A 9,980-nucleotide genomic window follows, 5' to 3' on the forward strand; every position below is an offset into this window, starting at 1 on the left:
GTAGTGGCAGATATGATCAGTGGGGTCTGATTTGCCGTCATAGAGAGTAAATGACGGAGCTTTAAACTTTTTGGGCAAGATTGCCCTTGCGATCCGTCGCACAAAAGGATCATGCTAGTCCTCGTCATCTGAGTCGTTTCTTCTGCGCTTATGCCTTACGCGTGGGCTCTCTTCAGAGGAGCTAGAAGTTGTAGGTCATCCTTTCTTTTTTGGCTCCGGAGATAGTGAGTCGGAGTCGCTATCAGTGTCTTGTTGCCGGGCTCGAGGTCGTCGACCGCCTGCTATCAGAGGTCGCTCCGAGTCTTGGCGCATGGCTTGTTTGGACTTTGCCACCTCTAGTGCCAAATCCTAATAGAGACGCTCGTTCTCAGCAATCATGTTCTCCAACTGCTGCTCGTTTTGCTTTGCCTGCTCCATGATCGCCTGCATTGCCTCATGTTCTGGAGTCGAAGGTGAACCGAAGTTCACAGCGCGTCTTACTGGGTTAGGCTCCGGTCCGTGCGTGTTTGTTGGAGTGAAGTCGTCTATCTGTGTGGTGTCATCAGCGAATATTGGAGGGTCCTCCGTCGCGTCCGCCATGGATGTGCTTGAGTATTCCCATAGCCGGCGCCAATTGTGGGGAAGTCGTTTTAGGAAATACTCTTCTGATCCTAGGGGACACTCGTGATCCATCGATAGGCACCTGAAAGGAAGTAAACACTCCGGTCGGGGGTGCCGGAATTAGCACTCCGACGGACAAGTCAGTCTCTCATTCTAGATTACTTGTATTCTAAGTTAAACACCATAATAATCACATATCTTTCTTAGTCTGCTATTCCTTTATTTATACTCGTTCCCTGGGCCTCGGGGCCAGGTCCACTTTTCGCTCATTATGTTCATATTTACTCGGCTCCATAGCTCAGTACCTATTCGGCCCATCTACCCTTTCTATTCGGCATCCTGATGGTTCTGGACAGAGCCGGGCAATACCTGTCTGTTAAAGTATGCCTCCTTTAAAATTCGGCTCCCACAATGCAGAACAATCATTACTAAATCTTTCATTAGTATCATACAGCTAATGTAACAATCTTCTATTTGTATGCAACATGTATCCAAATTCTGTGGCTAAACCAATATCAAAGCCCAATGTGAATAGAAAGTATTCTTTTTACCAACTTCCTCATTATTTGTTTGCAAAAAGTACTTGAATCATTAGATTGGATATAAAACCATCGGTGCTTATTAATATATGTTAGTGCCATTTCAGAGAGGATATTAGAACATGTGATAAAAATAATAACACACGTGTGTACGTTCACAAATTAGCAAGTTTAAAACATTCCATCAATTGTCACAAGTCCAATTTGTAATGGGAAAGCTGCCCGTGAGAGTCAGACGGAGGTTCGGGGGATGTTTTGAAGTTTCGCCCCTGAAACGCCCTTTTCTGACTAAGTTTTGGGCGTATTCGTCTCTAAAACCCAACCTACGGGTCCGAATAACATTCCGTTAATTGTCACAAGTCCTATTTGGCATGGGGAAGCTGCCCGTGTCGGCCAAACGGAGGTTCAGGGCCTGTTTTGAATTTTCACCCCCGAAACGCCCATTTTCGACTAAATTTTGGGCGTGTTCGTCTATAAATCCCAACCTACAGGTTCGAATAACATTTCGTCAGTTGTCACAAGTCCTATTTGGCATGGGGAACCTGCCTGTGTTGGCCACACGGAGGTTCGGGGGCTGTTTTGAATTTTCGCCCCCAAAACGCCCTTTTTCGATTAAGTTTTGGGCGTATTCATCTCTAAATCCCAACCTATGGGTCCGAATAACATTCCTTCAGTTGTCAAATGTCCTATTTGGCATGGAAAAGCTGCCCATGTCGGCCAAACGAAGGTTCGGGGGCTGTTTTGAATTTTCGCCCCGAAATGCCCTTTTTCGAGTAAATTTTGGGCGTATTCGTCTCTAAATCCCAACGCATAGGTCTGAATAACATTCCGTCAGTTGTCACAAGTCCTATTTGGCATCAGGAAGCTACAAGTGTCAGCCACATGGAGGTTCAGGGGCTGTTTTGAATTTTTGCCCCCGAAACGCCCTTTTTCGACTAAATTTTGGGCGTATTCAACTCTAAATCCCAACCTATAGGTCCGAATAATATTCCTTCAGTTGTCACAAGTCATATTTGGCATGGGAAAACTGTTCGTTTCGGCCACACGGAGGTTCGGGGGCTGTTTTGAATTTTCGCCCCCGAAACGCCCTTTTTTGAGTAAGTTTTGGGCGTATTCGGCTCTAAATCCCAACCTATAGGTCCGAATAACATTCCGTCAGATGTCACAAGTCCTATTTGGCATGGGGAAGCTACCCATGTCAGCCACACGGAGGTTCGGGGGCTGTTTTGAATTTTTGCCCCCTAAACGCCCTTTTTCGACTAAGTTTTGGGCGTATTTGTCTCTAAATCCCAACCTGTACGTTCGAATAATATTTCGCTAGTTGGCACAACTCGTATTTGGCATGTGGAAACTGTTCGTTTCAGCCACACGGAGGTTCGGGGGCCGTTTTAAATTTTCGCCCCCGAAACGCCCTTTTTCGAGTAAGTTTTGGGCGTACTTGGCTCTAAATCCCAACCTATAGATCCGAATAACATTCCGTCAGTTGTCACAAGTCCTATTTGGCATGGGGAAGCTGCCCGTGTCGGCCAAACAAAGGTTCAGGGGCTGTTTTGAATTTTCGCCTCCGAAATGCCCTTTTTCGACTAAGTTTTGGTTGTCTCGAAATCCCAACCTATAGATCCGAATAACATTCAGTCAGTTGTCACAAGTCATATTTGGCATAGAGAAACTGTTTATTTCGGCCACACAGAGGTTTGGAGGTTGTTTTGAATTTGCGCTCCTGAAACACCCTTTTTCGAGTAAGTTTTGGGCGTATTCGCTCTAAATCCCAACATATCGGTCCGAATAACATTCCATCAGTTGTAATTCAAGCTCAATTATGCAAATTCAAGACAATTATATACATGCATGCATACATTAACCTTCAATTCAACATAAACAACTCAATTCCACTTCAATCCTTACTCTTGATCATTAATCCACCTTGAATACACAAAATTACACATTGAGCTCATGGATTTACTTACCTAGAGGCTCAATTCTTCCAATCTATAGCAAATTCTTGAGTAATCTTCCAAAATCTCTAAGCCTCAAGGCCAAAACTTCAATCTCCTACACTCTCTCTCTCTCTCTCTCTATGGCTGGCCCTCTCTTCTTTTCTTTGAGTTTATAATCAGCCAAAATAGACTAAAAGAGGGAATTTGAGGGTGTAGTGACTCAATACAACTAATCCCACTAAGTCCAATATAGTAATAATAAATAATGAGGCACTAATTCATCAATTAAATCAATTTAATCTGATTCGAATAGATTTTCAATTAAATTTCACCGTACGCACTAAAAATTATGCCAATCACGATGGCGTAATCAATTTCGGGTTCTGTGGCCGATAAGACCTTCAATTTAATTTCCAAAACAGATAATCAAACAGATATTCCTATGGTGATCAGATAGAAATTCAAAACCACATTTTTTTTACATAATGGCACACAAAATCATATTAAACACATAATCATACTCATATTAAGGACCAATTAGCATATTACGAAACAGGGATATCATAATGTTCATGTTGAATATTTTCACTCTTTTTATTTTATTTTATTTTTTTGTCATTTTTGTATTTTTCTTAATTAGTATCATGTCTGACAATGAATAGCCGAATTGTCGGAGATTGTTTCCTAGTTGGACTAGATTTGTTATTCATTATAAATCTCATTGTAAGCCTAAGTGTTAATCAGTTTTTGAAAATTGATTTTTTGAGTTGTTTACTATTCTCTCCAACTTTGGATATTCTGTGTGAATTAATGATTGTTGGTATCTCTATTTCCAGTATTCTTCGTGAATCAATGGGTCTAGAGAAGCGATTTTGTTTTTGGTATTCATTCTTGGATCAGTGATTTTAAAATCATTATCCCAATCCCTTTCATTATACACTTCAGTTAAATGAAAATCTCTGCAACAGTGTTCAAAAAAATTTTGATGGCATGTCTTATGTACTATCTGTGCTTTTACTTTGTTTTAGTTGCATCTTCTACTTTTAGGGCTTTCATCAAGTTTGAAACGCCTGATTCAAGTTCTTACAATGAGGTACCTCTCTCACAACACACATCACTATTTTTTTAGAGCCAAAAAAAAAATTGCTCACAAATTACTTATTACACACTGATTGAATGATTACAAATTGCTTACAAATTGATATCGGATTGTTCATTCAAACATCATTCACACACAATAAACATCATTCACACACATTGCACAACAAGCTACGGGTCTGAAATAGGGGCAAAACATAGGCAAAAGGGGATGCAGATAGAGAGAAAGAGATGGAGAGACACAGAGACAGACAAAGACATAGATACGCCCTTTTCCAGAAAGCTCGGGCGAGAGAGGCACAGACGGACTAAGAAGCACAACGCCAAAGCGAGAGAGAGAGAGAGAGAGAGAGAGAGAGAACCTGTGATTCAAGGGCTGAGACGGTGGTGATTGGCGCCGGTGGCGGTGGATGTGGCCGTCTGTGCGTCGCCTGTACAGTAGAATACGGTGAAGGGACTGAGCTCTGTAAGGGATTTGGTAAGGTGTGTGATACACTGTGGTTCAGTGTGTGAGATGGTTGCCTATACGTCACGAGCAACGCGCGCGCATCACTTAATGAAGTGGCGCGAGTTCAAATTTCAACTTTTTACCGACTAAATTATTTTTGGTCGGGGAATGAATGACTGATCAACCTTTAGTGACAAAATTTTTGGTCGGTAAAGCCAATTTGGTGACTAATAAGTATTTTAGTCGGGAAAAAGTGTATAATACATATTTAATTTTAATTTTTTTGCCTAAATTGTACACCAACAGCGACTAATTTTTTATTTAGTCGCTGAAAAGTCTAATTTTTGCCGACTAATTTAAAATTTAGTCGCTAATTGAGAATATTTGCCGACTAAAATATTTTAGTAGGTAAATATAGAACAAATGCCGACCAAAATCAATTTTAGTTGCCAAAAAGTATACTTTTGGCGACTAAAAAATTTTTAGTCACCAAAATTAGTCGGCAAAGGTGCTTTCTCTTGTAGTGCTAGGGCCTAAAGGCGAATATAAATTGTGGAACATCAGCCAAAGAAAGGTATGTGAGAACAAACCCAAGAAACTTAACGCTTAAGCAAACAAGAGACCTATACTAACTTGTCCGTCGGAGTGTTAATTCTGGCAGCTCCGACCGGAGTGTTAATCCCTTTTTCAGGTGGCGATCAGAGGATCAGGGACGTCCTTCCGGATCCAAGAGTATTATTGTGGAGAGGTAGGTTTGGAAATACTCTTGGATCCTGAAGGACGTCCTTGATCCTCTGATCGCCACTTGAAAAAGGGATTAACACTCCGGTCGGTTGTGCCGGAATTAGTACTCCGACGGACAAGTTAGTATAGGTCTCTTGTTTGCTTGAGTCTTAAGTTTCTTTGATCTATTCTTACATACCTTTCTTTGGTTGATGTTCCTCTATTTATATTCGCCTTTGGGCCCTAGGGTTGGGCCCACTCCTAATCCATTTCGTGATTGCTCATTCGGCCCCCTTCTGTCGTATGCCAATTCCCACTCGGCTTTTTGTTCAACTGGTTCTATGGCCGATTAGTCTATTCGGCTTCGGGATCGTACAGAATGGTGCCGAATATAATATATATCCTGATTATCTTCAGACGCATTCGGTTTCCCTGCATGTACTGATATTCAGCTCCCACATCTATGGGCAGAGTACACAACCAACAAAGTCATGGAGGCTGGCAGCCAGTGGTGTAGAGGCATGGAGGGAGAGGAATATGGAATTTTTGGGACGATGTATCAATCCACTCTGTTTTTGTGGATAATATTCCATAATCTATGGGGGTAAAAGGGTTGTATAAAATCTTTTCCAACTATGGTGTAGTCATGGACGCATATATACCCAACAAGATGAGACAAATGACGCGATCTCAATTTGGTTTCGTTAGGTACAATTGTTCGGTAGCAGCCGATATGGTAATATAAAAAGCAAATGGAATCTGGTGTGATGAAAGAGCACCGAAAGTGAAATTGGCAGATTTTGGGAAGAAGTATGTCACAGAGCATAAAGCAGCTCAATCAACACTACTTAGTAAGGCTGGGGAGGATAACCTTACTGTTAATGCCTGCTACTTAGAGAAGAAGACATTTGCTGAGATTGTCAAAGGAAGGGGTGTATCAACAAACACAATCCGAACCATAAAATCATATGAGATAGACAATGGATGGTTATATGAAAGTGCACTAGCTAGATTAAAACCATCATCTTCAGTAGATGAATTTCATGAGGAAATAGTTCGGAGAGGATTTGGGGATGTCAAAGTGAGAGTTAGAAGTGGCAGAGATATGGCCTTGTCTTTCTATGCAGTGGAGATCATGAAAGAGAATGGCTTAAGGATTTGTGTGAATCAGTTTTAGAGTGTGTAGACACCCCATTTTTGACTGTCCTTAAGACTTGGACGCTACTAATTGTTTGCTTGGTGATGAAAGATGTGCGGTGCAAAGGATCGATTTCTTTGGCAAGGAGAGAGTCAAATCCCAACTTCATACCCCTTTTGGACTAAAACAATCTTGATCAAAATATTTTGAGACCTTGAAACTCTCTCTTTCAAAATATTTTTGAAAATTCTTTTGTGATGTTCCGACGCTCGCATTTTGTTAAATGTCGCGCTTTTCGGTAAACTGAGCAAGGACAAAGTGGAAATGAATGAAGGAGAGATGAACTCTTTTGAAAAATCTTTCAAGACACCTTGTTTAGGGGTTTGGAGTTGAAGAAAAGAGAATAGGAGAGAAGAAAACAAGTTGGAGAAGCAATTGGGCATGAATCCCGGCAGGATCAAAACTAAGCAGTCTTCACTCAAATGGGCATAACTTTTTGCACACCTAGAATGTTGACATGAGGCTGCCACCATTGGAAAGAAGACTTCCAGGGCTACAATTTAGACTCAAGAATGACTTGAAAACCAGTCCAAGTGAAGGAGATATCTCCGGTTGAAGTCGGGCCCAAAAAGCAGATTTTTCTGTCCAACCAGAGGTGGAAGTTTATTACCATGAATGGGATTTCTGGGCCATGTGCCGGCCACGAATGGCCAATGTCGGCCCCCAGCCATCCAAGGGAGTGTGCTTCTGGCCAACAATGGTAAAGTGTCGGCCAACAGTGGTACAGTGCCGGCCACAGATGGCAGAAAGCAGTTTTGGATAGATATTTTGCTCCAGCTTTTTCTAGCTGTCTCTCTTGAGATATTTTCGACCAAAGCCTCTTTTTTTGCTATATATGAGAGCCTTATATCTCATATTCAAGGGTTTGAACATTTGAGAACAATTTGGCAAAGCTTTGGGAGCCTCTCTCTCTCAATCCACTCTCTAGATTCCTCTCTTTCTAAGAGTTTTGTGCCAGAAGCTTGCATACAGCCATCTTCACCCTATCAACCCTTAACAAGAGTTGTCGATCATTGGGATGAGGTTGCTAGAAGGTCTTCTTGGAGCTCATTAAGGAGGTTTTGACTTGGTTTTGTGCTTCAAAGTGTGCTTCCCTCCAAGAGGTAAAACTTTCACCCTTTAAGCTTGTCTTTCACACTTGCTTCACCATCCTTTTTCCATTGTTTTGGACTATTTTGGGGCTGGTTTTGAACCATAAAAAAACTCTAATTTTTTAGGTTCTAAAATGATGGTTTAAGCCTTGTTTGGCTAGGGGGTTGTCTCTCCCTTTTGCTCCTTGGCTTGTAAAGCCCTTTGAGCTACCTTTTAAAGCCTTTCAAACCATCTCTTTTTGGCCCTTTAACCATTGAATTCCAGAGGAATTTCAGTAGTGGAAAGGTTGTTTTGAGGTCCCAAATAGGAGGGGGAGTCCCCCTCCTCTTGTCTTGTTTGCTTGTGTTATTGGCCTACCAAATGAGCATGTGTTTCTATCCTCTTGAGGCTTAGTTTGAGCATGTTTTTGTGACTTTTTAGACCTTCCATAACTCTGTTTTTGGTTGTCTTGGTCACCTCTTGCATGCTTCTTGTACTTGTAGTGTAATCCTACTTGTAGCCTTGCAAAGTAGCATGTCTTTGTGACTTGAATTTGCTTAGTTCAAGCATGTTTTTAGCAATTATTTTCCATTTCATAACTCAGTTTTTGGCTGGTTTGGTCACCTCTTGCATGCTTCATACACTTGTAGTGTAATCCTACTTGCTAGCCTAACATGCTTCATGTCTTAGCCCATAATTCTAGCATGTTTTAGCTCCACTCTAGCATGTTTTTGGCATTGTTTTAACATGCTTAAACTCTGTTCTGAGTGGTCTTGTTCATGTATGGCTTGCCTTGTAGGGCTATAATGTAATTGGCTTTGCTAGTCTTGTGTTTTGAGACCCCTAGCATGCATTATTTGTGATGTTTGTGTGATATGGCATCCTTTGATATGTAATTTCAGAGCATAAATGTCTGTCATACTCTCATGTTTATCACTCTTTCAATGCTTTTGAGAAGTTGAGCCTCATGTCTTGTTTGTGAGCCAATACATGAGCCTATCTTTCTTACCATCTATGTTACAAGTCTAGCATGTTTTTGCTACTATTTCGACCTGCCTTAGGTCTATTTTGAATGGTCATGGTCATTTGAGCATTGCTTAGTACGATTGTAGTGTAAAGGGCCTTGACTAGCTTTGAGTTTTGAGGCCTTTAACATGTTATGCATGTGATGTTTGCATGGTATGACACTATTTAGCATGTAATTTTAGTGCATATAGTGTAGTCACACTCTCATATACTTCACCTCTTCATAGCTTTTGAGGGTTGTGTATTATACCTTGCTTATAGACCAACAAGTGTGCATGTTCCTCTAGCATTTTGAGCTTTATTTCCAGCATGTTTAGGCCATTGTTTTGGCATGATTAAGCTCTATTCATAGCTGATTTGGTTGTTTGAGCCTTGTATGGCATGCTTATAGTGTTGTTTCCTTCACTTGTTTCACTGCTTAGGTCCCTTAACATGTCTTGCATGCATTGCTTACATGATAGAGTCTTGTACATGACCTTAGCATTGAAAGATAAGCATGTTGTTTGTGTGCATTGCATTGTGTTCAATCAGACGTTATGTTGAACACAAGGTGGATTGGTCCACTTCATACTTGAAGTGATGAAAGTGAGCCAATCCCCTTTGCCTCCATTGCCTTTGATCATCCATGATAAGGTAGTGGATTTAGAGTCTTGTTTGCATTGCATTTATTAAAATGTGTGCAAGTTGGATCTTTGGCCATTATGTATTGTATGCTTGATTGATGCTTTTGGATCCAATGGTGCCTCTCCCTTGATGTTTTGAGGTGATATGGAGTGACATAGCACATACATGCCCTAGGGAGACCCTCTCCTTTTCTCTGTCTTATGCTCTATTGCAGTTTGGTGTCACAGCACACCAGTGGCCGGCAGTGCCACACAGATGGCCGGCACCCTCTCATCCTTGGCCCGCAGTGGTCCATCTTTGGCCGACAGGCCACTAGTGCATTCCCCATCCTTGATTTGGTAAGATTCAGCAGAAGGTTCTTGGAGAAACCCTGCAAACAAAGCCTCTAAAGAGCAAATCGAAGAGCTTTTCAAGGCGGAAACCGAGCATGCATCCTTCATTGTTCAAGGCGGAACTGTGGCAGCCTACTTTAGATGCTTTTCATACTTAGTTGGTTTTGTAACTTAATTAATTTGATTAATTAGTCAAATTTTTGTAATAATTAATTAGCTTAGCATAGTTAATTAGTTGGTTTGTAATAATTAGTTTAATTAGCGTAGCTAGTTAGCTAAATTCATTCGGACCCTCCTTCGCGAGGGTGTATTGTTGTAATAAGTGTACGTGTGTATGTGCATGTCTTCCAACCCCCACTTCTTTCTCTCTTTTACTTAACTGCT

This window comes from Camellia sinensis, chromosome 9, assembly GCF_055761805.1.
Source record: "Camellia sinensis isolate YWXY chromosome 9, ASM5576180v1, whole genome shotgun sequence".
NCBI classification, from domain to species: Eukaryota; Viridiplantae; Streptophyta; class Magnoliopsida; order Ericales; family Theaceae; genus Camellia; species Camellia sinensis.